Below are 27,709 nucleotides of genomic sequence, written 5' to 3'. Positions count from 1 at the left end.
GAATGTTCCATGTAAGCTTAAGAAGAATGTATATTCTATGTATTTCATCTGACAAAATACTCTGTAGATATTAATTATATTCAGTATGGTGCTGTTGAGCTCTAATATGTTCTTACTGATTCTCTGCCTGCTGGATACATCCACTTCTTTTAGAGAGCTATTAAAGTCTCAAACAATAATAGCAAATTCATCTATTTCTTCTTGCAGTTCTACCAGTTTTTGCCTCATATAATTTGAAAATTGTATTTTCAGTGCATACATATTATTAGAACAAGAAAATAAAAATGTTTATTTTACTTTCACTTATTCTATCTTTGATGCTCTTCCTTTCTCTAGGAAGACTCATGTTTCTGACCTATATTATTTTCCTTCTTTATAAATAAACTGACAACAAATTCTCTCAATTGTTATTTGTTCTAGAAAGTATTTCTTCTTCATGTTGAAGGATAATTTCTCAGGGTACAGAATTCTACTTGGAGTTATTTTTTCCTTACAAGATTTTAAATATTTCACTCCACTCTGTGTTTGCATGGTTTCTCAGGCGACATCAAATGTAATTTTTATCTTTGTCCTCTATGGGTATATTTTCCTCTAGCTTCTTTCAGAATTTTTTTTTTTAAATATCATTTTCTATTTTTAAACCTTCTTTTATCTCTCTTTTTCTCAATCACCTCAGCTTTATTAACATATAATAAATAAAAAGTGTATGTATGTATAATGTACAACTTGATGTTTTGATACATGAATACATGATGAAATTGTTAAATCGATCTAGTTAACATATCCATAACATCACTTACTGATATGGTTTCGCTCTGTGTCCCCATGCAGATCTCACCTTGAACTGGGTTCCTATAATCCCCAAGTGTCATGGGAGGGACGCAGTGGGAGGTAATTTAATAATGGGGCTGGTTATCCTCATGTTGTTCCTGTGATAGTGGATGAGTTCTCACAAGATCTGATGGTTTTATAACGGACTTTCCCCCCTTTTGCTCAGCACTTCTCCTTCCTGCTGCTATGTGAAGAAGAATGTATTTTCTTCCCCTTCTGCCATGATTGTAAGTTTTCTAAGGCCTCCTCAGATATGTCGAACTGTAAGTCAATTAAACCTCTTTCCTTTATAAATTACCCAGTCTTGGGCAGTTATTTATAGTAGTGTGAGAACAGACTAACACAATAAATTGGTACCAGGTAGTGTGGTGCTGCTGTAAAGATACTTGAAAACGTGGAAGTGACTTTGGGACTGCATAAGGCAGAGGTTGAAACAGTTTGGAGGGCTCAGAAGAAGACAAGAAAATGTGCGAAAGTTTGGGACTTTCTAGAGACTTGAATGGCTTTGACCAAAAAGCTAATAGTGATATGGACAATGAAGTCCAGGCTGAGGTGGTCTCCAATAGAGATGAGGAACTTGTTGGGAACTGTAATAAAGGTGACTCTTGCTATGTTACATCAAAGTGACTGGCAGCATTTTGCCTCTGGCCTGGAGATTTGTGAAACTTTGAAATTGAGAGTTGATTTAGAGTATCTAGTGGAAAAAAATTCTAAGCAGTAAAGCATTCAAGAGATGACTCAGGTGCTGTTAAAAACATTCAGTTTTATGTATTCACAAAGATACGATTTGGAATTGGAACTTATGTTTAAAAGAGAATCAGCATAAAAAATCGCAAAGTTTGCAGCCAGTAGAAGTTAAAGCCAGCTGCAGAAATTTGCATAAGTAATGAGGAGCCAAATGTTAATTGCCAAGACAATGGAAAAAATATCCCCAGGGCATGTCAGAGGTCTTTATGGCAGCTCCTCCTATCACAGGCCCAGAGGCCTAAGAAGATAAAATAGCTTTGCGGGCCATGCCCAGGGCCTTGCTGCTTTGCACAGTCTTGGGACTTGGTACCCTGTGTCCCAGTTGTGGCTAAGAGGCCAACGTACAGCTCAGGCCATTGCTTTAGAGGTTGCAAGCTCCAAGCTTTGGCAGCTTACACATGGTGTTGGGCCTGTGGGTGCACAGAAGTCAAGAATTAAGGTTTGGGAACCTCTGCCTAGATTTCATAGGATGTTACAGAAATACCTAGATTTCCAGGCAGAGGTGGGCTGCAGTAGTGAAGCCCTCATGGAGAACCTCTGCCAGGGCAATGCAGAAGGGAAATGTGGGGTTGGAGCTCCCACACAGAGTCCTCATTGGGGCACTGCCTAGTGGAGCTGTGAGAAGAGGGCCACTGTCCTCCAGACCCCAGAATGGTAGATCCACTGACAGCTTGCAGCATGTTTCTGGAAAAGCTGCAGATACTCAACACTAGCCCATAAAAGCAACTGGGAGGGGAGCAATATCTGCAAATCCACAGGGGCAGAGCTGCTCAAGGCCACTGGAGCCCACCTCTTGCATCAGCATGCCCCAGATGTGAGACACGGAGTCAAAAGAGATCATTTTGGAACTTTAAGGTTTAATGACTATCCTATTGTGTTTCAGACTTGCCTGGGGCCTGTAGCCCCTTTATTTTGGCCAATTTCTCCCATTTGGAATGGGTGTATTTACCCAATGCCTGTACCCCCATTGTATCTAGAAGGTAACTAGCTTGCTTTTGATTTTACATGCTCATAGGCAGAAGGGACTTACCTTGTCTCAGATGAGACTTTGGACTTGGACTTTTGGGTTAATGGTAGAATGAGTTAAGACTTCGGGGGACTGTTGGAAGGGCATGATTGTGTTGTGAAATGTGAGAAGGACGTGAGATTTGGGAGGGGCCAGGGGCAGAATGTTATAGTTGGCTCCGTGTCCCCACCCAAATCTCACCTTGAATTGTTATTCCCATAATCCCCATGTGTCAAGGGAGGGACCTGATGGGAAGTAATTTATTCATAGATGCAGTTACCCTCATGCTGTTTTCATAATAGTGAGTGAGTTCTCATGAGATCTGATGGTTTTATAAGGGTATTTTCTCCCTTTTTCTCAGCACTTCTCTTTATTGCTGCCATGTGAGGAAGGACATGATTGTAAGTTTCCTGAGGTCTCCACATCCATGCAGAACTGTGAGTCAATTACACCTCTTTCCTTTATAAATTACAAAGTCTCAGGCAGTTCTTTATAGCAGCATGAGAATGGACTAATACACATCTTTTTTGTGTGGTGAGGACATTTAAATTTTAATATTTTAGCAAGTTTATACTTAGTAATATAAAACACATGCTCAACTATAGTCACCCTGTTGCACACTAGATCTCCAGAGATTATTCATCCTGTTTTCCTGAAACTTCGTACCCTTTAACTGGCATCTCTCCAACCACCTCCCCAACCCTCAGCCTTTGGCAACTATCACTCTACTCTCTGTTTCTGTAAATTCAACATTTGTAGATTTCATATATAAGTAAATGCAGTATTTGTATTTGTTGCCTGGCTTATTTCAATAAGCAACATGTTCTCTAGGTTCATGCGTGTTGTCACATGACAGAATTTTCTTCTTTTATAAGTCTGAATAGCAACCCATTGTGTACCATTGTGTATGTGTGTGTGTTTGTCTGTGTATGTGTACTAATTATTTTTTATTTATTTGTCAATGGACATTTAACACTTAGGTTGATTCAATATCTTGCCTATTGTGAATAATGCTGCAATGAACATGAAAGTGTAGAAATCTCTTCAACGTACTGATTTTATTTCCTTTGGATATATGCCCAGAAGTCGGATTGCTGTATCATATAGTAGTTCCATTTGTAATATTTTGAGAAGCCTCCATACAGTTTTCTACATTGGCTTTACTAATTTACATCCTCACCAACGAACAGTGCAGAGAATTCCCTTTTCTCCACAGCCTTGCCAACACTTATCTTTCATTGTTTTGTTAATAGCCATTCTAACACATATACAGTAATATCTCATTGTAATTTTAATTTCTATTTTCTTGATGACTTGTGACATTGAGCATTGTTTCATATACCTATTGGCCATTTGGATGTGTACCTTTGAGAACTGTCTATTCAAATCCTTTGCCCATTTTTTAATTGAATTATTTGTTTTATCTCCAATTTTCTATGTTTGAAAATACTACACCTAGCTACAGTTTTTTTGGCATTTGTCCTGCTTGATGTTGTCTGAGTTTCCTCCACCTATGATTTTGTGTCTGACATTAATTTGAGGCAATTCTCAGTTATAGTGTTTGAAATACTTTTTCTCTTTCTTTTTCTTATCCTTCTTGTATCTCGTTGTGAATGTGTTACACCTTCTGTAGTTGTCCTGCAGTTCCTGGATATTCTAATTCATTTGTTTTCAGTCTTGTCTCATTATTTATTTATTTATTTTTATTATACTTTAAGTTTTAGGTTACATGTGCACAACGTGCAGGTTTGTTACATATGTATATATGTGCCATATTGGTGTGGTGCACCCATTCACTCGTCATTTACATTAGGTATATCTCCTAATGCTGTCCCTCTTATCTCATTATTATAAAGATTCATGCACGTGTATGTTCATTGCTGCACTATTCACAATAGCAAAGACATGGAATCAACCTAAATGTCCTTCAATGATAGACTGGATAAAGAAAATGTGGTACATATACACCATGGAATAGTATGCAGCCATAAAAATGAATGAGATCATGTCCTTTGCAGGGACACAGGTGGAGTTAGAAGCCATTATCCTCAGCAAACTGACGCAAGAGCAGAAATCCAAATACCGCATGTTGTCACTTGTAAGTGGGAGCTGAATGATGAGAACACATGGACACACTAGGGAGAACAACACACACTAAGACTTGTCAGAGGTGGGAGGGTGGAAGGGAAGGCATCAGGAAGATTAGCTAACAGATGCTGGGCTTAATACCTAGGTGATGGGATGATCTGTGCAGCAAACCATCATGGCACACATTTACCTATGTAACAAACCTGCACATCCTGAACATGTACCCCTGAACTTAAAATAAAAGATGAAGAAAAAAAATCCCCCTAAATCTAAAAACCAATACTACTACAACTCATAGGATATTTTAGCAAGGTCACAAAATTTAAGATCAATTTGTTTTTTAGTTATCAGCAATAAAACAATTGGAAACTTAAATTTTTAAAAAGTAGTGCCGTTTACAATACCAAAAAATATAAAAGTTATTTATAAATCTGGTAAAATATTTGTAAGATCTGTACACTGCTAACTACCAAACACCATTGAATGAAATCAGTTTGGGAAATTTCTATTGATGTAATCTCAAGCTCAAATATTATTTTCTCAGCCATGTCCAGTTTACTAACAAGCTCATCAAAGACGTTTCTCGTTTTGTTAGTGTTTTTGTCTGGCATTTATTTTTGGTCCTTTCTTAGTATTTCCATCTCTCTGCTTACAATACCTCTCTGTTCTTGCATGTTGTCTCCTTTACATATTAGGCCCTTAGCATATTAATCATTGTTGCTTTAATTCCTAGTCTGATATTCCAACATTCCTGTCATGTCTGCTTCTAATGCTTTCTCTGTTTGTTCCAAGGTATACCTTTCAATATGTCTTGTAATTTTCCTTAACAGTTTGACAGGATGTACTGGGTAAAAAGAACTGCTATAAATAGGCATTTAGTCATGTGGTTGCAAGGTGTTGAGGGAAGGGAAGAGTTCTGAAGTCCTATGACTAGGTCTTAGTGAACCTATGCCTCTGGACTGTGAAATTCACAAGTATTTCTCAGTCCTCCCAACCTCTTAGGTGGGACAACATGATGAGAGTGGACTAGAGTTGGGTATTCGTTTTCCTCTGGTCAGTTAGGCTCTGATAAAATCCTGGCATGTTAGGCTTTGGTTAAATAGTTTGTCCTGAGAGCCAGCCTTGTTAAGAAGAAAAGAGTGCTCTGGCGTATTTCAAAATGTTTCCTTTCCTCTCCAGCTGCCAGAAGCACGTGGAGATTTTCTTTTGATATTTGCTATGAGAACCTGGTCAAGCTCCAGAGGGTAAAATTTACAAAAGTCTGGAGGGCTGCTAAGACTGAGCCCCTATGGAGTCTTTAACTCTCTGACTTGTCCACACTGAGCCTCCAGCAATTTGTTCAGGTTTTTCTACCCATTTCTAGTTCTCATGGTGGTTTCTTTAGTCACTTTGTACAATGGTATTTTCTTACGACTGAGACCTCTTAGCACACTAAGAAGGCCCTAATATGCTACATAAAGAAATAAAAAGAAATAAAGAGTAGATGTGGATGTGTTCATATCAGCCTAACATGAAGTTTCTCTGAAAAAGAACATCCAAGGAGGTGAAATTTAATAGGCTTCCCAAAGCTATAACCAGTATCCAGAACATGCCAAGATGAGACAAGCAGAAGGCAGATGACTAGACATGGGGAGAAATTTGAGAAAAAAAAAAAAAAAAAAAGCCTTGCCCGCAGGTTTGTATTCATGCAAAGCTTTAATACTCTTGTCATCAATAGCATAGAGGGATGCAAGTAAATACACAGGATACCATAGGGATATTTGCATCTTTATATGAACAATTTTTTAATGATGTCACATAGAAATGTTAACTAATTTTATTTTTAATTAGTTGTAGGGTGTAGAAGAATTAAAAGTGGTTATATTTAGAACTCATTTAATTAAAATGGATAAACTATATTTCGAGTGCATAATATAGATAATCTCACTAAGTTCCACTCCTGGCTATACTGCTGATTTAATTAATAGGAAGCATTGTGGCATATTAATAAAAAGCAAAAGCAAAAACAAAAAAAAAACACCTAAGCTTTCCTTTTTTCCTTGATTGTAATTGCAAGCCATTCTGGGTTCTGGATAAGTGGGTAGTTGATATTAAAGGCAGGAAATGTTTATTATTCAATGCAGTAGGCTGCAGTGACATTTCTTATCATTTCAGCATAACTGTGCCAGAGGGTCTGTAAATAGTCTTTGCCAAAGGCAATTTTACACATTTATAATATTCTTTGATGTCTGGGCTGGGCCTGGCTGACATAGCCCTGGAGGCTATCTTTCTGCTTCTCTGGCAGGCTGATAAACCAGTGTAAGGGATTACGGAGAAACAACAAACCCACAGAATTGAATTTAGTAATTTCTGAATTAAATTCACCTTAAGAAAGCCAATGTCTAGCAAGCTGTGGCCATTTAATAAGTGGTTATTGAGTGAGGGGAGGACAAATCATATCAAGGTTATGGGGCATAAATAATCTGAAACAGGAAATTTTACGTTCAGGAAGCATTCTGTGCAGTTGGGACTTCTTACTTCTGCACAGGAAAGAAGAGATGGGAAACGTGAAGTTCTCATTCTCAGAAATATAAGTAACATTTAATAATGCATTGACATTTATTGAACTCTTATTCTATTCACTGGTGAAAGCACGTTTTGTGTATTTAATCTTTTAATCACAGCATCAGATCTCTAAGATAGGTGAGAAAACTGAGTCACAGACCGATTAACCAAGAGTGTGCAGCTAGTTAAGTGGTGGAACATTAAAAACAAAAACAAAACCAATGAACACATTTCCTATCATTTATCAATAACTATCCATAAAATTATCCTGTGCTTTTCTTCCTAAAATATTTACTTTTCTGAAATTATCATATTAATATATTTAGATTTTTATTTCTTCTTATATTTATTACTTGTTTCTGTCTAGTAAAATATAAATTTCATGACAAAAGGACTTTGTCTTATTTTCTGCTTTGTCCACCACACCAGGACTACTCCCTGGCACAGAATAGGCAGTTGCTAAATGTTTATTGAATCCATTATTTAAAGACATAGCAATTTGTCTCAGAAAGTGTTCTTAGATGCAAAATGGGGCTCTGTCTTATGCTAATCATAAAATGGTGACAGATCCAATTTAATTTCCCAAATAGTGTCAAGATGTGAAACCTATATTGTACTCCAAATCAATGCCAGTGTTTTGATTTTCTTACTTTCAGAACAATCCTGGGTAGGAAAAGCAGCTTGCAGACAGGTTTTCTAACATTCTGGCAGCATGGAATGGTGGCAGAAAAGGGACTTTGAAGACAGCTATGGGTTTGATTGCCAGCTCAATCATTTCTTTGCATCGTGACTTTGGACAGGTTATGTTACAGTGTATCTTTCAGTTCTCATTTTGTGTGTGTGTGTCATGGGAACTTCAGAAATTTTACCTTTCCCATTCTGGCAACCTAACCAAGAAGATGGTGATTTACAGTCTTATCTTCTAAAAAATATCTTCTATCCCCCCACCGTGTTAATATTTGAAAGCTCCCCTTTTATTGTATGACTTCCATACTGAGATATTTAGCTTTGTATTTCATTTTCAGTGGCATTCAGTCTCTTCAATCTGGCATCCAATTCATTCTGACATTTTATGCCTCTTAATCTATTCAAATTTGCCTCCCTCTACTTTAGGGGAAACACTCTTCTGCCTCTGTCCCCTACCTGTTTTATCCATAGCATGCACAAGCTTCTGTCTTCGGCAACAACCATCTTATTCCCACTTGCCTGTTTTACCTAACACTGCTCTCAAAGATACAACCCATATCCAGGCCCTTTATCCCTGTTGATTCCCTTAATATTCATTAGCATCTTCTCTATGAGTTTGTGGTACTAATTTTCTTTTCCCCAGTTACCAGTTTAAAATGTTCTGCCTGCCTTTAAGTTAGTAGTGTTGCATGGATTCAATTTCTCTCTTGAACAAAATGTCCTGTACAAGTTGGGCATTTTTTCCCATTAGCTCTGTTCCAGTATTAGGCAGTCAACAGGTTATAGGTAAATAATACACTAATAGCTACCTATACTGCCTCATGCAATTCATTGTTTTTAAATAAAAAACAATTATTCATTGTTAGTGTGAAAGATGCTGTGATGTGGTATCTGGATCCTTGTTCAGGAATGATGAACTTCTTCCCTCAGCTGCTGAGAATGCAGTGGACAAAGTGCTATGCCCTACTGTCCCATTTCAGAAAATGCCTCTATTGAAGGGAGCCACCTTGCTCAAGATTGGGTTCCCCTTCCTGAGTTGCCAGCATCCGTGACTAGTTTATGGGGCAGCATTAAAGTCCGGCACCTTTGCTCCACTCAGAACTCAGAAGTGTCATGCATTCTTTCAAGTCTTTTGTAGAGTTACTTATGACCTCCATTAAGACTTCCTTGCAGCCCAAGTTCTCCCTCTGTCCAACCCTGCTTCTTTCTTTTCTCTTCTGCAGATATGAATCCCAAGACCATGCTCTACAAAACCTCCTACACTCTAAACTCCTCAGTCTGAATCTCAGAGAGTCCAACTGCTGACATTCACTAATCACACATTTTTTTCTCCACTCATGAGGGGAGCAGAGGATATACATGAAATGAGAGGAGAGACAATCAAAAGTGACAACCAGCAGGACTTAGTGAACCTTATATTTGCACATCACGAAAAGTTTTTGTTGGTTTTGTTTTGCTTGTTTGTTGGATTGTCTTTGTCTAAAAGGGTATTGCTCTCCTTTTTTATTCTCATTATCCTTATAAATATAAATCATAGTTGTCTTTAAAAATTACAGATAGAAATACATGAAGGGAAATTAAAACGAGAATTGTAGTTGAATTGCATAGTTGGAATGAATGAAATGAGGAGACATTGCTAGGCCTTTCCTTATTACAAAAACCAATCTCCAGCCTCAAGGAGAGCTGATCATGTGATTTATTTTATTTAAGAATGAGTATGAAATGTGACAGAATGGCCTAAAAATGCTCTCTTATGTGTTTTTATAACCACATATTTGAACACTCAAAATTTCCTGAAGTAGGAGTGTTATTGCCTTTATCTGAGACTTAAATCTGTAGTTAAAAAAAAAAGTACTCCAGTAGCATGCATCATTATATATTTGCCCTCTCTGTGAAATCAGCTGTATACAGTCACTTTAGCAGCACTGACTAATTGGTTCAGTTCTGCCAATAAATGTATTGCCAATGATGCTGCTCTTTAGTTTTATAAACATTCAAAAATATTCCCTCAAATTGGCTAGCTCCCTAGCAACCATTTTTTGTAAAGATGAACACCTTCGGTGGTGAGAACAAGCATTTCAACCCCTCAAAAATAACAGCACAGATTTTTTTTTTTCTACTCACCCTCTGCAATGAATATTAAGCCTCTTTTTTCTTGCAAAGAAAGAACAAATCAAGCAGAGATTTTTCACACTCAACTTCATGTTAGTGGCAACGGTGAGTCAAAAAGTGCCTTTAGGGGCAGCCTTGATGCTTGGTTTTTTTTTTTTGTTTTTTTTTTTTGTTTTTTTTTTCTGAGGAAAAACTGCATTAGACCAAAAAATACCCCTGAGATTTAATTATCTTTTTATATTATTTTTTACTACAAAGCCACTTACTCTTTTATTGTGTTGCTCTGTTGGAAAAAAAAATCTTTAGTAGATGTATTTTTTTTTTAATGGTAAAAGCAGTATAACTTCAAACACAGAGTGCTCTGCCTTTCTTGTCTCTGACAAAAGGGGCTGAGTGCTTTGAATAGTTTCAAGGTGACATGAAGGTTTGGGACCAAAATTGGCATAGAAAAGGTCCAGGATAAGGAATGTGGGGTATCACCCCTTCAGATGTCATGTACTCTTGCCTATAGGCCTATTTTGGTTGCTGGTAACATAAAATGTATGCATTTAGGTTATTCAAAAGAGTGCTCTTCCATAAAAGTACAAGTTGTTTTCACAAACCTCAGATAGGAGAAGGATAAAAATGAACATCCAGAATAGGCTGATGCCAAGGACTCTGAAATGATAGGAAGCCAAGGAAGACCTCTTCTTAATCTCTCATCTGTCTTTGTCTTTGCACATCTGTTGTTGCTTTAATTTTTCTTTGTCTTACCAGGTCACTTTTTCCCTTTCTTCATGATGGGGCGTGACTACCAGCCAAAATAGAGTTATGGTGTGAATGTTTATGGTCCTCCAAAATTCTTATTTTGAAATTCTAGGTCAGGCACGGTGGCTCACGCCTATAATCCCACCACTTTGGGAGGCTGAGGTGGGCGGATCAGCTGAGGTCAGGAGTTCGAGACCAGCCTGGCCAACATGACGAAACCCCATCTCTACTAAAAATACAAAAATTAGCTGGGTGTGGTGGCAGGTGCCTATAATCCCAGCTACTCAGGAGGCTGAGGCAGGAGAATCACTTGAACCCGGGAGGCAGAGGCTGCAGTGAGCCAAGATCGTGCCGTTGTACTCTAGCCTAGGTGACAAGAACAAAAATCCATCTCAAAAAGAAAAAGAAAAAGAAAAATTCTAACTCCCAAGGTGATACTATTAGGAGGCGGGGGCCTTTGACAAGTGATTAGGTCTCGAGGGCATAGCTCTGAAGACTTGGATTAGTGTTCCTACAGAAAAGTGCCCAGAGAACTGCCTTGACCCTACCACCATGTTAGGACACAGAAAGTGGCATCTGAGAAGGAGAAACGGCCCCTCATTAGACACAAATTAATCTTAGACTTCCTACACTCCATAATTGTGAGAAATAAACTTTGGCTATTTAAAGTCACCCAGTTTATAGTATTTTGTTATAGTGGCCCAGACAAAGATAAGTAGGCTTATAACTTTAGCGCTCAGCCAGACTGACACTCTTACGTTTTCTCAATTTTAAATTTCCAGGAAAGACTTGTGATTAATCTATTCTGGAGTGTCTATTGTCTTTCGATTGTCTATAAATTGTGTCCAGGAGTGAAAGTTAAGCTGAAAAATGATGACAATTCCCATTTCAATTATGTGGCTAAGGCGAAGAAGAAAAATAAAGAAAAATAATCAGGACAATTATCCGAAAAGTAGGGGCTGGAAAGCAGGGAGTTAGAGACAAAGCAATAAGTACCCGTATGACAAATTGTGTCATGATTGTGAACTAATAGTCTGAAAAACAAGAAGCGCATAGGAAGGAATATTTTAGGCATAAGACTCAATAGTTAATTTCTTATGTCAAGCAATATATGCTTGAATGTGGCATTAGTCTATCTGGAAGAATATATGGAGACTTATTTAATGTTAATTAATTTCATCTTTCCTCTGTTTATTCATTCATTCACCCATTCATCTGTTCATTCATTCTGAAAGTCTTATGTATGTATGTATGTATGTATGTATGTATGTATGTATGTATTTATTTATTTATTTATGGGATACAGAATTAGAAGCAGATAGGAGCATGGAAGCAAGAAATGTATCCAGGGTAAATGTCAAGGTTAGTGAATGATGTTGGGCAGAGTATGCTAATTGCTAACACATAAATACACATGCACACACACACACACACACACACAGAGAGAGAGAGAGACACTCTCTACAATGGTTTAAAATAAAAATCTCTTTATTCTTATCTGTTAGAATCCTATTTAGATTGGGCATAGGAAGGAGTTTGGTTTCACACAGATACTGAATAACTTGGGCTTTTTCTATCAAATGATTCCTGCCATTCCTTAGACCCCAGTGCCATTCCTTACACCCCAGAGTGTTTTGCGGGATCCTCTGCATCTGGCCATCTGATGAATAATGAAAGAGAATGAAAGGATCTCCTGACAACTTTTAAAGCCAGGGTCTAAGATGGCATGCTTCACTTCTTCCCACATTCCATGGCTCAGTACTCTGTAACATAGAAGCACCTAAGCTTGCCTGGAGGTTACGGTATAAAATCTACGCAGACACTCACTCAGAAAGTAAAAAAGAGGAGTGCTGCCCTCAGACCCTGAGTAAGAGAAGCCCCTGCTGTGGGCCTATTCTTTTAGACAGATACTTTCAGGCTTTCTTTCAGATATACCATCCCCAACAGGAAATGAGAATATAAGGTTAAAGTCCAGGGATGCCGTGGATACTGAAATTTACTGGAGAAAAAAAAAAAAAAAACAATGCTATTGTGATTATTTCCAGGTGCAGCTTGGTGCCCGTCCATAAGTTCATCTTCCAAAAAGGTCGAAGATACCTCCTGTATATGAATTGCTCAGTCCCAAAGGTGTCCAAGGGCTGGATGTTTGTGAATAATTGGCACAAAACTTGCTTGAGCAGGCTGGATGTGCATGATGTAACTCATAGTGCAAGACGGAGCTGGAAGTGGAGTGAGAAGAGAAAGGCCACACTAGAGGAGTAGGGGCCTGGACTCAGGTCTTCCCCTGCTGCCATTTTCTAGTACGAACTCCAAGGAGCCTAAGCAATCTAAATTTAAATGTGCTTTTCCATGTTGCTATGAATGTATTGGACAATGTGGAAAGCTGAAATATATTTCATTTAGCAGGTTGCCAGCTTGATTCACTATTCTTAAACACTGAGATGTGTTGTAGGTGGCCATCCATGGGTACCCTTGGCCTGGGCCCCCAAAATATTGGGGAAGCTCCTTGTGTTGAGCTCTAGCAGTGTCTGCCACAGTGGACAACCAGTGTGATTTTATGCTTCACCTTGCATGCTTCTAAGAGGAAGGGGAAACTTAAAATAGCTACCTTCTATTAGACAAAATACAAATTTAATTGCTATGTTTCATCAAGCCTGATTCAACTGACCATTTTGGCTTATATTACCCTAAGCGCTAATAAACTCTAAAAAGCAACTAATTAAAACCTCTGGTTTAATTTAATAATAAATATCTTTTTTGAACTCTTAGTACATGCTGGACACTATGCTAACAAATTACACTGTTCTATTTAATTTTAACAACTGTATTAAGTGCTACTCCCATTTGACACATCAGAAAACATAAGCTGAGGAAAGAAGTGGCAAATCTAGAATTGGTATGTAGGGTTATCGTAATCAAAAGTTTGCATTCTTTTAAACAATGGTGCTCCACTGTCTTAGGCTGGAATGTATCTCAGATAGGAGGAAGTCCAATGCTCTTTGTGTCCATTTTGAGTCCTGAATTATCTCTTTTATAGTCCTGCCTGACAAGTGGTTGACCTGCCTATGTACGGACACTTCCAGTGACAAGCTCTTTATATATTCATATATTAGGAAAATTAGCATATTATAGCAGCAATTTTTAAGTTATGAAATGTGATGCATTTATGTATATGTATCTTATCTGGATTATTTGCTAAATATCTGGATAGCCAGTGTTACTGGGTCGTGCACTTGAAAATCAAGTTGGGAAAAATAACTGTATTCAAAAGTTAAAGATTCCAATTTGCTGAGTTGTCTGTGTTTATTCTTCTTTTTTGTGTGAAGATGAAGGGATTAGGGAAATAGTTGAGAAAAGGGTGGCGATTTATTTTTTTTCTGACATGTGGCCTCAAACCCATCCTCCATGGAGATGTGTGTGTGTGTGTGTGTGTGTGTGTGTGTGTGTCTGCATACTACAATAAATAGCAGAATCCTCTAATTTATTATCCAGATTGAAAAACTCCTGAGAATAAAAGTGGTTTTTATTGATAATTATGCATAAACTGAAATAGTCCCAGACAAATGGGGACCATATTCAACTTTGTCACAAATAAAAACAAATATATATATTTTTGACCAGAATGCATATTTATATGACATTCAAAGAAAGAAAGAATATACCGACAGAACACAGATTAGTAACTGCCAGAGGCTGAAGATGAATGAGGGGAGAACAAGGGAATTTTTGAAGATGATGAAATTGTTCTATACCTTGATCATGATGTCGGCTACATGACTGTATGTACTTGTCAGAGCTCCCAGAACCTTGCACCAAAAAGTGGATTTTACTTTATGAAAATTATACCTCAATTTTTTTAAGTAGTGAGGCTAGGAGACCCTGGTGGAAACATGAATTTAGAAGGAGTCATTTCTTTTGACTTTTGATTATAAAGAAAACATAAAAGAAGCATCTACCCTCTTAAGAAAAGACAAGAAACAGAAACAACAGAAACCAGCCATTAGATTCACTTCATGACAAACTTAAAGAAATGGTACCAATCTAGAATCATCCCAAATGAATAAAATCTAAAAAAATAGGGTCATTTTCTTCCCCTATTCGCACACCTCGCATAGCAGCTAGGGAACACTTTGGACTAGAGAATCACTGGTGTTCTGCTTGGAGAGGCAGCAGAAATGAGGAAGTGCTCAGCAAGGAGTGACTTAGGTTCTGACAGAAGGTTAGTCCCTTGTAGGTGAATGCAGGAAACCCGGGACTAAATGGCAGGGGAAGTAGTGCTCAATAAACTACTCTGACAAAGAAGATTTGTTCATGAAAACACTTGAGACATCCCCTGAGTAATATCATGAGTATTTGGGGAAATTGTTTTTACAGATGACTAAGTAAATGGGAACAAGAGATACGTAAACATGGGTTATTCATATTAATGTGACTGCATTGATACCATGGATGGTTGAGTTCAGCAAAGCTTGAGCTACGTAAATCTTAAAGTGTACCATCTAGGTGCATCTTAATTGCCTTGTAGGACATCTTCTTGACAGTTCATGTGATTTTCATGTTGGCAATATCACTACTCCCTAGGTCCTTAAAAAATACATGCATTTAATTAACATTAGCTCAATTTTGGTCTATGATGGCTTTATTCTACATCTTGTCCTAATTTTCCATTTCAAAAGATGTATGTATTTAATTTTCCCAGGGTAAACTGAGATCTCTATGACCCATTATACTTCTAAAATTCAAGGATCCTAAAATTAAATTTGTATTTAAAAGCCCTAATGAACTTGGCACAATTATTGATATTAATAGAAGGCAATGCACATAGCATTCAGAAAGGCCTCCAATCTTGGCTCTATCCCTAACTGTGGGAGCTTAAATACCATTGCCACATGTGTGAAAAAGGAGAGAATTCATAGCACTTTCTCATAGGTATAGTGTTGCTGTGGGGAAAAATGTAGAGACAAAATGAGAAATCTCTTCGTAGCTCTTATACCAGCATGTAACACAGAGTAAGCAAATCGTTAAATGTCAACTGTATGGCGCAAGCCCTGAAATAAAGTTTCGATGTTACATGCTGCCTTGACATCTGAAACTAAGAGTCTCTCAAATGGCCTAACTGCAAGCTCTTCTCCTTAACTCTATTCCTGCAGATAAGGTTCCCTAACCAATCAACTTTCTTTATCACAGAGACGATGTGTAGTCTCTTTATCAACATAGATCATGTATAGACCATGTACAGTGGCTGCTTATCGCTGAGTAGTGGGTTTCTCATTGCAGAATGATTCAAATAAGTCACTCACATCCTCTCATGGGAAGCAGGGGTCATCTCATCCCCTTGTTACTATAAAGTTTGCCTCCCACAGCCCCTGATTGTTCTCTGTGTTCCTGCGTGTAACTCCCTGTGTGTGGCCTTGTATGGCATATGGTGTCCAGCTCTCCTGGGCTATGAGTTTAAAAGACTAATAAACTATTCACGATCTCATCAGTGTTGGGAGTCAGGTTGACAGCCCTCTCTCTAACAGGGCGAAAAGGAGGCAATCAAACAAGCTGTTTCTGAAGACAACTGCAAGTAGTAGTAATGTTAAGTAATAATACTATTCCTAGCTATGCGACTACTCTAAAACCTGAATTGAGAAAAATAAGTACCCATACAGACTGCAGCACTGAGACTGATTAGTAAAATTTCTTTTGTTTTTATGCCTCAAAACGTCACAATGCTATGATTTTTATTCCCTCCTACCCAGGAGATTAACAAAACACTGTGGTTTGCAGAAAACTATTTATAGCATAGAAACAAATGAGCAGATTGACTGAAGGAATTTTTACAGTCCTGAAGACTGTTGGGGGGAGCCTGACATAGAACTGTAGACCTCTCCCTAAATCTTGAAGACTTAGGGGTATATGTGGGAAAATGAGTATGTATATATAAGATACGTAGGGATTTTTGCACATTTACTACTTAAACTAAGCTCATGAGCTACTGAGTGGAGATTGAAATGGCAATAGTTGAAGAAGTCAAGGAAAGTGAGAGAGATAGTTGTTCTCCAATGACTACATACGCAACCCACATATTACCAGGCCACACCTGCTACGAATGCTAATGATGCTGTACAATAAAACACATAAATCATGACATGACCCCTATTTGATTAACTCAGGTTAATGACATGACCCCTATTTGATTAACTCAGGTTAATGACATGACCCCTATTTGATTAACCGAAGTCCACCAAAAATCCCCAATGAATTGCCTTAAGTATCTCCTGGGGGAATCCTCTATTATGTTACTCTTGCCTGATATCATTGCCTAACTTTGCTTGGCCATTTCGTATCTCATTTCTGCCACTACTACTGTTGTTATCTATTATCTCATTTATGTTCATTCCCAAGTTGCTAACCTCTGATGTTTCCAACTTTTAATTGCGTGATGCTGAAGTAACCTACGTTCGCTGCAGTTTTCCTCTTATGGAGTCACGCTAACTACTGCAGAAAACTAAGGGTTTCTTTCCTCTTTCTCACCTTTTGCTTATGCCCATTATACAAACAGCACTTTCGCCTTCTCTTTCAGACCCCGCTGACCACAGGCCTGGTTCACTGCCCCTTGCCCTTTACTGTTTCTTCCTTTTAGGCAAGAATTGACCATCGCTCTCTTCTCACATTGACAAAAGCATCCTAAGCCAACCAAATTCTAAATGTCTATCCATTCATTTTACTAGATATACACAGATAGGTCTGAAACTTCAATTAGTTTCAGGCTAGGATCTCTAATATGTAAGATCTGAGAAGTGGCAGAGAGCTCTGCAGCCTGTGTGTTCATTCCCCCACTCATTCAGGGTCTCAGTAAACATATACTGAGTCTCTTCTTTGTAAGAAGCACTGTGTTAGACATTGGATCATGGTGGCAAAAAAATAAAAATTAAAATTAAAAAAAACAGGCCTGATACTTATCTATATGTGATTTGCAGTCTAGGGCAGTTGTTTTGTGAATAGCTGCATCATGATAAGGTAAAGCATTTGTCAAAAATGTAGAAATCTGGACCCACATTTGCTTACTGAATCGAAATCTCTCTAGCAGCACTTAGTGGGAAAGTTGGGTTCTTTTATTGAGGAAAAAAGGCTAAGTTAGAAAGCACCAGAGTTAGAATCATTACTGAAATGCTTGGACAGAAAAGCCAATTCAATGAGAGTCGACAGCAGACATGGGGGTGGTACTTGAAGAGGAGATTTGAATCAGCCAAGCATGTAAAGTCATAGACAGCTAATGGATGGGGCAGTTCCAAAATTTCCCAAAAGCCCTTTCAGAGATATGGTCTGATCTCAAAGTGGAGCAGGTCTTGTAGACTGGGCTGTTTTATTCCAATTACACAGTACCTGCATCTTAAGGAAAGGGCAGTGGGAAGGTGACTTGAGATCAGATCTGTCAAAGCACAGAGCACCAGTCCATTGATGGCTGCAGTCACTCTAATAGTCCCTCTAAGGTAGGAAGTCTACTGCTTTCTGATTAGGCCATCGGAAGGAGTAGGGGCCCTAAGGAATGTACTCTAAGAGCCATGACTGATGCTTCTCCCTTCACCAGCTTGAAGCCCTGGTGCCTCTCAGGCAAGACACCTGACTGATTTTTCTATCATTCTTTAATAGTTGATTCCCACCTTGCCAGTTAAAAGATTTCAGCAACTCCCTTAGGCCAGATAAATCCAAGTAAGTTTAAATTAGATGCCTCAGCAACATCAGTCATTCAAAAAGCTTCCAGAGAGAGCAAGCCCCACCATCTCCCTCATTATAGACAGAGGGTCTTGAATGAAACCCCTTACTGGGCTTTCTCCATGGCTCCGGGGCAGAATTGGATACATTTGTATTACACCTCCGTTGGACTTTTTTTTTTACAGGCCTTAGGAAGGATACATGTTACATTTACATGAAACCTCAACATTTCTCAACACTGCTGTAAAGTTCTGTTTTTAGCAGAATGCTGTTAGCAATGCAAAAATCTGATCACTTTCCTCCTGCGCTAAAACACATTCAAGGACTCTCACCACCTACTGAATTGTGCCTTGCCTTCTTTTGCTACAGTACAGTCTACTACAATCCAGCCAGACACATGTTTTTCAGTATCGCCTCCACTTCATACCCCAAGCACTTTAATACTTTCAGCCAAACAGTTCCTTGTATTCTTTTCCAGGACAGACTTTCCTGAATATTGATCCATACCTGGGCTCACATCTGCCTTTCTATGGAGAATGCCTTCTGTGCTTCCAACTGTGCTTACTGAAACGTTGTCCATCCTTCAGAACTCTTTTCAAATACTACCTTCTCAATTATGCCTTTTCACACCAAATATGGATAAAATATCTCCAGTCTATAAAGTCTCATAAGATCCTGCACTTCCATTATCTAACCACAGGTATAGAAAATTTCAATTTGGCAAAGCCTTCCAGCTTGGTCCTAATAATAGTCATCTTGTATTGGTCATCTATGTCTGAATCAATGTCTGATGCATAAAAGCTTCTCAGTAATACCCATCACATTTTGTTGAATATGATTTATTTTCACTTCTCTCTTTTTGTGATCCTCATCCCCCTTTTTGCCTCTTTTGTCTGTTTTATATGCTGATGATCAAGCCCCCATTGGGGGTCAGTAAACAATGTCATCTTCAAACAAATTCCAAACCTTACTGTAAACTTCAGGTGAATAAATTGTGCTTTTAGCTTGTGGGATTAAAGAATGTTTGTAAAGCACTTTGGAAAGGAAAAATCTCCCTGAACATATTAATTGCTATTATTAATGATTTACTTTCATGTAAAATGTCTTAGAGAACTAACGGCAACCAGAGATCCTGTGTGTGGCACACTCGGAAACTTGGCAAGTAGAAACTGGTATTGAAATTTTTAAATGGCAAAGTCTCCTTTGGTTCTGAGGTTATCCTTAAGGATAATGATTTTTCATTGTAGAACTCTGGCCAAAGTGGCAGTGACACCTGCTTTGGGGAAGAGAAACAAATTATATTAAAAAGTTCGTATCTCGGTTTAATTTTGGCTTGCTTTCAAAAATATTAGAGCAATTAATTTAGATTTATGTTAGTGTTTTTTCTTTTTCCATGCTTACCACCTTTTCATGCTTAATGAACACTTTTTTCTTTCTAAAGCCAATTAAAACATTCACAATCATAAATGTATGATGATAAAAATCTTACCTCTATCTTGAGAACTTTTTGTAGCTTGCCTCAGGAGGACATTTTTTGAAACTGTGCAGCTAATGTCAATATGCAAACTGCATAGCCTCCTGTGTCTTCCAGTGGAATCAGTGCTGAAACAGGGGTTGAGGGCTCTTATTTATCTCTGCAAAGGCAGTTAATCAGTAGGCATCCAGATAAAAGAAATGTGTCAGAAGGAAATCATGAAAACGTGCTTTCAAGTCCTTCAATATTTCTAACTCAAGCAATTTAAGCAGTTGAAAACACAACAGTAATCTTTCTCAAAATATGATAACTCCTGCCAGCATCTATTTCCCAGAAACTTAAGAGCATAAACAAATGAAAACATATTACTTTGAAGACAACCAGAATCCAAAACATAGAATTATAATAAAATTCCATTTTATTACTTTTCTAAATACACACGGTTGTATGTATTGCTTGTATACAAAATATTTCTGATTCGAGATTCCAAGGGACCTGACAAATAAATAGATAACAGTCACCTATAATTAGGGCATTTTTAGGTAGCAGATGTCTCCTAAATGCTAGATAATTGTTTATCCTTTCAAGCAGAAATTTTTAAGATAATATCAATTATTACAGTGTATATTGTATTAAAGTGCAAAAGTAAACTTCAGACCAGGGCCAATCCAATCAAATCCATTTTACATTTAGAAAGCTCAATCTAAACTAATTCATATGTTAACACTTATTTACATTAATTCATTAATTTATTTAGCCAACATACTCCAAGTAATGTGCTGAGTACTCAGTTTGTGAAAACAAAGACCGTATTATATTCAGCTGTCAAGAAGCTCAGCCTGTAACCTTAAACCTAATCTTAACCCTACCTATATCTTATCTCTATCACACATAAACTATAAATCACAACTCTTCATTATAAGGTCTATGGTAGAAGGAAGAACAGGATTCAAAGTGGCCCAAAGGAAGAAATGACCGAAGAAAACGAGTGGATTTTATTCACAGAAACAATAAACTTCAAACCAAAGTGAGCCAGCATCAGAGATGTTCAGAACAATTCACTGGGATACTAGAGGAAAATAGAGAACAGCTATACACATTTATTGTTATCTTGTATTATTTATTTTTGTTTGTGTATGATTTATAGCACACACAGTATACATAATACAGAGATATATAATTTATAATTAATTAATAGACTCCTGGGAGCAATTACTCTTTATTTTTAACTTATGGTGTACACAACAAAAAAATCATAGACTATTTCCTGGTGCGGTGGCTCACACCTGTAATCCCAGCACTTTGGGAGGCCAAGGCGAGCAGATCACCTGAAGTCAGGAGTTCGAGACCAGCCTGGCCAACATGGTGACACCCCATCTCTACTAAAAACACAAAAATTAGCCGGGCATGGTGGCAGGTGCCTGTAATTCCAGCTACTTGGGAGGTTGAGGCAGGAGAATCGCTTGAACCCAAGAGGCGGAGGTTGCAATGAGCTGAGACAGGGCTATTGTTCTCCAGCCTGGGCAACAAGAGCAAAACTCCAAAAAAAAAAAAAAAATCATAGACCACTTATCTTGGAATCATCAAGCAACCGATTGATTTTAAGATGGTAATAATGTAGATTTTCTGTTTCAGGAAGATGAGTTGGTGACAATATGAAGGGTAAATGGAGTGGAGTGAACACTGGCAAACATAAAAGTGAAGGATGGTGCATTTCTGAAAGAAAGTAAGTAAAGTGAAAATGAAGAGTAGAAGACTGGGTTGAGATATGTCAAGGGAGGATGAATCAACAGGACTCAGCATAGTGTGGTCTATGAGGGGAAAGGGCACCTAGAAGAGGCCACCTTTCAGATTCTAGGTTTGGTGACAGAATTAACGGCACATCATTAATTGGAATATCTAACACAAGAAAGGATTGGGCTAATTTGCAATAAGAGGAAGCATGAGTTCAGTTTGGCATTTGAGTTGTAGATGGGGGAGGCATCTTTCTAAAGTAGAGATGTTCAGGTAGCAGTTGAATAATTAGCTCTTTTACTGAAGAAGGACCAGATGGTGATTCAGATTTATGGGTGCTTTTAAACATAGATGGTAGTGGAGTTGTTTATCTTTTAAATGAGGAGGCCAAATTTAGATTTCTTGGAAGCACTTAAAACCTTGTGCATAGACGGAATAAATAGTTGCTTCCATAGTCTCATTTCTTAGTGCTAGAAAATTCTTCCTGAAACAGATTACTTGTTACATAGGACTTTATTTGCAGCCCCCAAAGATGGGAATCTTGGAGTACTTACAATGAACGAGACTGTTCTAACATTACAATGGCTGCAGAGATCAAAACAGGGACATTAAGCTAAATAAAAGAATCCAGGCATGGAAAGACCAATACTGCATGATCCCACTTATATGTGGAATCTAAAAATGTTGAATTCATAGAAGTAGGAGTAGAATAGTGGTTACTAGAGACTGAGGATGGAGGCGGGAGGGTGATGGAATGGGGAGTGACTGGTCAAAGTGTACAGCATTTCAGCTAGACTGGAAGAGTCAGTTTTGAGACTCATTGTACAGTAGGGTGACTTTAGTCAAAAATAACATATTGTATATTTTAAAATAACTGAGAGTACATTTCAAATATATCATTACAAAAAATGTCCATGTAAGAGAAGTGATTGATGTGTTTAGCTTGATTGATTAGCTTGATATAATCACTCCACATTGTATATGTATAACAAAATATCACATTGTACTACATAAATTACATTATTATTTATCAATTTAAAATAATATTTTAAAATAGGGCCACATACAATCACAAAAAGACGGAATAGAGCCAAGGGCAGGATGAATTAAGCCTGAATTAAACTGGGGTCATAATAAAAATTTAGGGCCAAGACATGTAAGAGTTTTGTCTAAACAATGAGAAAAGGGACACACTTTGAACATAACCAAATGTCTTATTTCACTGCCTCTACTGCCCACATTTTGCAGATGGCCTGCTATAGGTGGACTTTAATTACTGTCGATATAATAAAAGTTGAAAGTGTCACATGCAGAAGATAATGACACAACACAAAATAGGCAGCCAATTTGCACTGATGATTATTAATTGATGGTCAGTGGATTTTGAATGGTAAGGTCAGGTCTCTTGGATTTTCTCCTTCTTATTATTAAAGGGTAAATTAAGTGAGTACTACAGCAAATTCCAATTGCTTACTTTTTAAAATGTTGAACAGTTAGGCTCCCATGCCTAATCACTATGAAAAGATGTATATAGTGACTCTTGGACCTGTGTGTGTGTGTGTGTGTGTGTGTATGTGTGTGAATTTATGTGATGTTAATTCATATGTGAATATTATGACTATAAATATACATATATCTTCTATTTTTCAGAAATATGAGATTTAAAAAACATACTAACATGTAGGTTTTATTCATGAAATATTTTTAATTTTTGTAACCCTTTCTCATTTTTAATTACTTTATAATATTCTGTATTACAGAGTTACTGTAATTTAATGCTAATGCAGTGGGAATTTATAGATCTGCATTATTTTACTGTTATAAACAATATTTCAGTGACTCGGGGTATTTTTAAAATTACAATTCCCTAGGAAACTATGTCTATTATATAAAAAATACTCATTTAAACTTATAAATGTCAGCATAAACTACAGTATGAGAAGAATACACATACTAAAATCATCTGAGGAAATAGCAGAAGTACAGACAGAAGTATCCGAACAATTTAAATTGTATACATACCTGCATGTATATACACTGATGCATGTATGTATATATGTATAAAATTTACATGTGTTTTTATGTCTGTAGGGGTATGTCTATGTACCAATAATTTGATTTGTATTACTTAAATGTAAGGATGCATGTGTAATGTGACTACTAATTTTTATCTCCCCAGAACTATATGAGTTGGGTGTAAGGTATACTAACATTGTCTAAATGATATCTGAACCCAAGAAACCTCAATTTGGAAAACGTTTTATGCTATTCAGGTGTCTTCTTTGTTGCCACTGGCAATCTAAAATACTGCCTTAAATTAAATAAACTATAAACTTTAGTAATAGCTTTCAGTTAGAACTACATTCTGATACTCAAATGATGTTGTCATGCTCTCATTTTCTTTCAGTTTTCTTCTGGGGAGATTTTTCACTTGTGGTTTGTAGAGTCTGATACACGATGGGTGTCTGCAGATATTATTTGAAAGGATGAGGGATGATGAGCTGTATTATTAAAAATATGGAAGAATATTTCTTCTTCCATGTTTGCCAATAATTTGAGCAAAAGTCCCATTATTAGGTACCACTGACCTGGTATGACTCACTTGTCTATCATTGCACCAACATTGTGAATTGGGGATGAAACGCACAGATGGGCCAGGTATGTCTCTGAGACATGATACAGAGAAGGATACAATTTGATAAATGTGTTTTAAAGCACAGATTTTGTGTCCGATGGTCTATAAGATATTCTGGGGGATCTGCTGATGTGTATGATATCTTCTCTGTCTTCAAAGAATCTACCACCAGGTAAAAAACATTATCTGTAACACTCAGATATGCATGGGTTAAACTTGATAGTATCCACTTCTTTACTCTAGGGATTTAAAAAATCTTTTACTTGGTATACCTCATGAAATCTTCAAGCGAAACTTCATAACTCTGTGAAAATCTTGTGTCGAATTATTATTATTAAAATTAGACATGTTTGGTATTCAGTAATATAAGCGGTTCTTTTTATACATAGTTTATGTATTTTGCTTTCTATTCTAATCATTACTACATTTCTGTAAACAGACTTTTCCAAAGAAAAGTTCTCCTGAAAGTCTAATATTGTTTATTTTGTCCAGTAGAAAATACATATTTTAAAAAGTTTGTTCTTTGGAGGATGTAAAAATAACATTGCAATGAGATATTTGAGTCAAAACTGTCATCATGCACAGAGAGCCACGTTGTAGTTTCTTCTTCATAGTGATGCCATATGTTCTGACTTTACTGAGAGTTACAAGTTATAACTCTCAAGATTGAGGCCAAATGCATGCAACTATTTGGAAAGCCAAGTGGAACTCTGTTGCTTATCCTATCAACTTTTCCATCATCTAAGGTCTTGGCTTAGAATGTTCTAGTGATAATGTAAGAAAAACGTAGCAAGAATATAGCATGGTCTGTCATCATCTACAAGGAATTGACAGAAATATTGCTTTGTCTGTCATCAGACCTTCTGTACTGAGAAGATTAAAGCTTATAAATTGACCCATATAAAATTGCCCATATTTAGGCCAAAATTATCAAATGTCAACCTATGATTCAACCTAACATGGAGGCAAATAATCTATATATCTAAATTTATATAGGCAAATAAAAAGCTATCAAATTACATGAATATAGAGGACACAGTAAAAATAGATGTAACTTTTAAAATCCTGTGTTGTTTATTCTCATGTTTGGCTTAACCAACCCTCTCTTCGTTGATAGTACTAGTAAACTTTAGCTCAAGCACAGCTGAAGTATCACAAATATTTAATTAGTGTGACCCAAATTAACAAGATTGTGGTTCTGCTATATTGCCTGCTTAAACTTACGCACATTGACTTTTTGTGGAAGGGGAGCCACAAGCAAGGATTTCGTCATCTCTACCTAGTTACTCCAAATTCAAATAATACTGACTTTAGCATCTCATCACAGGAAATTGACATAATTAAGCACTCTTCAAAGAAAAATAGACTCTGATGTCTCCAATGCTATTAAATATTTATTGTGCACATTATCGCAGTAAATTTCCTGACAGAGAGTGATTCTACCAAAGTAGATCAAATGAGAACATCGCATTGCCTTGTTGCAAGTGTATCCACCTCTATACATTATTAAACAACATACATCTATACACATAAAATATAAATGTAGTAGCCGCATACCGTGGAGGCTGAGGAATCTATGAAAGAAAGTATGTTTAGAGTATGTTTCCCAATACTCCCAATTCTCAGCTCAGATGAGAAGGTTACTATGCTTATTTCTGCCGGCAGATTCCTTCCTGCTGAATATAATTAGATATAAGAAGAAAAAAATAATAATTAAATTATGGATAGTCCTCTTGCGGAAAAATTTTACATCAAAGTAACAAAAAAGGATACTGAATTAGAAAAACAACGCAGTTGTAGAGTCCCTGAATAGGCTTCTTCTAAAAGTAAAATCAACTTTTTCTCAAAGGAGAGAACAAAGTCTGGTCAATAGCATCTCATGGCTATTTTTATCTTATGATCTAGCTGTCCAGAAAAAAACATCTTCATCAGGAAGACTGAGTAACCAGAATAACAAACCCATCTTTTGCTCAAGTAGGATTAATTTTTAACCTTTGAGTGTCTCTTGATTCCAGATGGGAGAAGAGATGTGCCAGACATTTTGCAAAATCATTTGGTTTAAAAATAAAATAACAATGATAGTATGAAATACCGAAGACTTTTAGTGAAAAATAAGAAGAGAAGTTGTAGTCAGCTGGCTTGAACTACTCAGAACGGCATATTCCAATTATTCAGCTATTCAGCTCAAGATAAATATCAGTGCAACCATTCTCTAAATAATCTCATACCCAGCTATAAAGTTAGCCAGTCATTGCCATGGTAATTGGAAAATAATTTCTTCAGAGCAGCACCAGAAAATACAAATATTTATGTATTTTATACATATATATATACCCACATATATATAGTGTATCTATATATACATATATGTAAGAATTGAATATATGTATTCAATTGAATGTATACATATCTTATATATGTAAGAATTAAAAATATATAAATATTTATATCGTTGTTGTCATGGGAATGGCCATACTGCCCAAAGTAATTTATAGATTCAATGCTATTCCCATCAAACTACCATTGACTTTCTTCACAGAATTAGAAAAAACTACTATAATTTCATATGGAATCAAAGAAGACCCTGTATAGCCAAGACAATCCTAAGCAAAAAGAGCAAGGCTGGAGGCATCACACTACCTGACTTCAAACTATACTACAAGGCTACAGTAACCAAAACAGCATGGTACTGGTACAAAAACAGACATACAGACCAATGGAACAAAACAGAGACCTCAGAAATAACACCACACATCTACAACCATCTGAACTTTGACAAGCCTGACAAAAGCAAGCAATGGGGAAAGGATTCCCTATCTAATAAATAGTGCTGGGAAAATTGGCTAGCCATATACAGAAAACTGAAGCTGGACCCCTTCCTTACATGTTATACAAAAATTAACTCAAGATGGATTACAGACTTAAATGTAATTGTTAATAAATTAATAAATATATATTAATTAATATGTCTTTATCAACATGCCATCAGCACTGAATATTGTTTTAGAAAAAGATGTTTGCTTAAGATAGATTGATAGATAGAGAGGGAGAGAAAGAAAGACACAGAATTTTAAAAATAGTTTCAGGCATTTTTCCTTTCTCTGTTTTCTATTATCACATTATATTACAATTTAATTGTTTTAAAGCTTACGGAATGATTTTATTATTTATATTATATATCAAATACTTCTGATTTAGAACTGTTTTTGCATTCAGTCTTCTACCCAATGTTACCTAGGTTATTAATGATAAACTGCATATTGAGTACTATGTTTCACTGCTCTTAAAAATTTTCATGTTATGATTTGTGGCTTTCGAATTTTGATGTGCATTATTTTTTCTTGCTCTCTTAAAAAAATAACAAATATATTGATCATTTCTTCTTTGATATGCACTGTTCTAA

The 27,709-nt window shown here is 36.9% G+C and overlaps 1 long non-coding RNA gene across 1 annotated transcript in view; it reads left to right on the top strand.

Annotated features, from left to right (window-relative positions):
- LOC130540592 (uncharacterized) overlaps positions 1-27,276 on the top strand; it is an 83,934-nt gene extending 56,658 nt beyond the window's left edge. The window contains exons 8-10 of the long non-coding RNA XR_008954586.2: positions 2,946-3,021; positions 22,920-23,114; positions 26,846-27,276. This is a non-coding gene — a long non-coding RNA (uncharacterized LOC130540592). The remainder of the gene's footprint in view (positions 1-2,945; positions 3,022-22,919; positions 23,115-26,845) is intronic.
- Positions 27,277-27,709: the final 433 nt, after the last annotated feature.

Source organism: Pan paniscus, chromosome 9 (assembly GCF_029289425.2).
Source record: "Pan paniscus chromosome 9, NHGRI_mPanPan1-v2.0_pri, whole genome shotgun sequence".
In the NCBI taxonomy this organism is placed as follows: Eukaryota; Metazoa; Chordata; class Mammalia; order Primates; family Hominidae; genus Pan; species Pan paniscus.
This window is presented reverse-complemented; position numbering and strand designations above follow the sequence as displayed.